The sequence below is a fragment of the Orycteropus afer genome, unplaced genomic scaffold (assembly GCF_000298275.1).
Source record: "Orycteropus afer afer isolate SDZICR_OR568_19922 unplaced genomic scaffold, OryAfe1.0 scaffold00107, whole genome shotgun sequence".
In the NCBI taxonomy this organism is placed as follows: domain Eukaryota; kingdom Metazoa; phylum Chordata; class Mammalia; order Tubulidentata; family Orycteropodidae; genus Orycteropus; species Orycteropus afer.
Window position 1 is genome coordinate 1165145 of NW_006921694.1, and position 3666 is coordinate 1168810.

Consider the following 3666-nt stretch of genomic DNA (forward strand, 5'->3'; position numbering starts at 1 on the left):
AACTGTGGTCAATGACATGAGACAAAGTATATGTGAACTGCTGTATAGAAAGTGAATTTGCTCTGTAAATCTTCACACAAATCACAATAAATAAAAAAAGAGAATTGGCCAGGGAATACCTTATGAATAGCAGAGAAACACTGTCTGATATATTACTGTGCAACTTCATGAATAGCCTGGAAACATTGTCTGATACAGTGCAGGGTGATGAGCCCCTTAGGTCAGAAAGCTTTCAAAATACGACTAGGAAAGGGGTGCATTATCAGAGTAGGACCAACTTTACTGATATGGATAAAATAAAGCTCTTGAGACCTCCATTTGCTGACGTGGCACAACTCAAACTGAGGAGAAACAGCTGCAAACATCCATTAATAATAGGAACATGGAATGTACAAAGTATGAATCTAGGAAAATTGGAAGTTGTCAAAAGTGAAATGGAACACGTAAAGATTGATATCCTAAGCATTAGTGAGCTGAAATGGGCTGGTTTGAGCCATTTTGAATCAGATAACCATATGATCTACTTATTTTACTTACCCTCACATCCTGATACTCATCTCTGCAAACATGGGAATGCTATCCTTCAGTAGACTACAATCCTTCATTTTTCATGAAGATAATTGCTGTTAGTGGTCGTTGATTCAGCGCCTGTGTACAACAGAAGGAAGCATTGCCTGGTCCTGTGTCTTCCTCACAATCAACAGCATATTTGAGTCTATTGGTGTGCCTACTGTGGGTTACCCACACCCTTGTTGACCCTTTGTTTCACCAAACATGATGTCCTTCTCCAGTGATTGATCCCTCTGATGGTATGTCCATAACAAGCAAGTTGGACAATGCATGAGGGTTACTTTGCTACTATTAAATATGGTTCTGGGTTTGACATTTCAGCTATACACATGAGAAAAGATTGGTTATGATTTATTTTTCTTTTGAACAAAGGCCTTTGAAAGCCTTAGAGAACAAAGAAATATTACTCTGTGATCTTAAAAATAACAGTAGCTACCATGTGTTGAATTCTTATATTGTCCCAAGCAATCATTTTGAGAAATGCCTTACAGGAACTGTTCTGATCCTTGTAACAACCTGCAAAATACACATTTTCATCCTTAGTTTACAGATGAGGAAACTGAGGACCAGAGAGAATGAAAACTTGCCCCAGGTCCTATAATTGACAAAATACACAGCCATATTTCACCCAGTTCTTTTTGCCCTCTCCTTTGCAGACATGAAGATTCTGTTGAATTGCAATTCTTCTCTTAATATCATATATGTTGTTGTTTATTCATTTAGTTTGAAAGAGAAGAGTTTTGTTTTGTTTTCCTCAAAATGTACTAATGTCAAAAGAATTGATGGCTTTATGAATCTGGAGAACTGTTTGACAAATTAATAGATGAAATGCCCAATAGTTTTATAGCAAAACTAACAGCAGTCTTCTTCAACCTGCAGGGCCTGTAATTCAGTGTTTACAGCATTAGACCACTGTCATGAAGCCATAGAAATAACAAGTGATGACCATGTGATCCAGGTAAGGAAAAATATTATATCTGTCAATGTCAACATCTGAAGTATGAGCCACCCTATTTCAAATACTTTACCATAATTCTCACTACCCAGCACATTTGTTTGGGAGAAAGGAAAATCAAAGTGCACAAAGAAGACTCTGATAGACGTAAGCTAAGGACTGGGTATTTGATAAAGAATAAAGAACTTATTAATTCAGATCAGAACCTGTGATTTCATTGAAAGAGATGTGCTAAATTATTTGAACCATCTGTGAGAATAACATTTATACAGAAATACATTAGAACTGTAGAGTAAATACTATAAATGCCAATGGGAAGAGAATATTTTTAAAAATACTCATCTAGTTACCTGCAGTTGGTATTCTAACTATAATGCACTCTTACATACTAAAGGAGCTCTGGTGGTGTAGTGGTTAAGGCATATGGCTGCTAACCAAAAGGTTGGTGGTTCAAACTCACCAGCTGCTCCGTAGAATAAAGATGAGGCAGTCTGCTTCTATAAAGATTTACAGCCTTGGAAACCCAATGAGGGTTGGTTTGAGTCAGAATTGACTTGATGGCAATGAGTTTTTTTCTTATATACTAGTCATTTTTCTAATGTATAGTCACCAAACCTTTGTTGAGATAGGGTCTTCTTATAATTTGTTAGAAAGTACCATGTCTACACTTTACAAGTAACCTTTGGGTAGACTTTTCCGTAACTGGTCCTGGCCTGCCTTTACTTGGATGTAATAACCAGTGTGAGGAGTGCTTGTTGTCATCAATAAAATGCCAAAGGCAATGCTCAATATGTGGTGGCCTTGCAATAGCAGCCTCGCAGCTGCTGTCCTCCAATACTCTCAACACACACACAAACACAACCTGCTCTCATACTGGACTAATAACTTCAGCAGCCACTACATCTAAAAAAAAACCAAACTCACTGCCATCAAGTCAGATCCAACCCATAGCGACCCCTCCTTGGATTTCCGAGGTGGTATCACTACTGGAATAGATTGCCCAGTCTTCCTTCTGAGGAGTGCCTGGTGGGTTTGAACCACCAGGCTTCTGGTTACCAGTCAAATGCCTTAGGCACTGTGCCACCAGAGTCACTACATCTAGGTCTTGTTATTAGTTTCCTATTGCTGTTGTAACAAATTACCATAAACTCAGTGGCTTAAGGGCTCTCTGTTGGATCTGGATCCTGCATCTAGCTTCTCATAATCTGGTTCCTGGAGCTGAACCAGGGGCCTGCTATATTGCCTTTCGATCTTGGATCTTGGGATTGTTGCCTTCGCAGTCTTGTGAGCAAACAATCCACCATTTTACCTGCTGATCTTGGATCTGTCATCTGCTGAAGTCATCAACCTGCTATATTGCCTGCCTATCTTGGGTCTGTCAGTCCCTGCAGCTGTGTGAGTCAGGAGAAACCTCCAGCTTGCTGTTTGACCCATGAACTTGGGACTTGCCAGCCTTTACAACTTTGTGAGCTATTTCTGATAGATAAGTTTCTCTTTTTCTCTTTCTCTATAAGCTTCACTGGTTTTGCTTCTCTAGAGAATCCAGCCTAAGACACCTTCCCTTCCCCACCCATCCATGGTAACCATCATGTTTTCATGATACCTTTTTCTTGATGGCTTACAATAGGGGTCTCATACCGTATTTCACCTTTTCTGATTGACTGATTTCATGAGGGAAAGCAAAGCCAGAGGGGACAACAGAGCAGAGCAGCAGCCAAGGTTCCAGTTAAGGGGAGGGACCAACCCCACCCCCACCAGGCAGGAAAAGGAGGGAAAATGAAACCAGAGGGAACAACTGAGCAGAGCAGCAGCCAGGGACTCAGGTAAGGGGAGGGCAAAGAGGTTTTGAACAGTTAAGGGAGACAGACTTGTCTGTCAGTTTGTCTGACTGTTATGGCATGCATGTTGTTGTGAGTCTTGAGGCTGTGCCACCGGTGTTTCAAACACCAGCAGGGTTGCACATTGTGCACAGGTTTCAATGCAGTTTACAGACTGAGACAGACTAGGAAGGAGGAGGAGGCCATCCACTTCTCAAAGAATTGGCCAGGATAGAGCCTGATGGAACCACTGAGACTATGGCCCCTAGCTGCCCTTCAGGTCTGGAATTGAACCCACACCTGTGGTTTCCAGCCAAACAAAGT

At 41.0% G+C, this 3666-nt stretch overlaps 1 protein-coding gene across 1 annotated transcript in view; it reads left to right on the forward strand.

Annotated features, from left to right (window-relative positions):
- PDE8B (phosphodiesterase 8B) overlaps window positions 1-3666 on the forward strand; it is a 464520-nt gene that overhangs the window by 338270 nt on the left and 122584 nt on the right. The window lies entirely within an intron of this gene.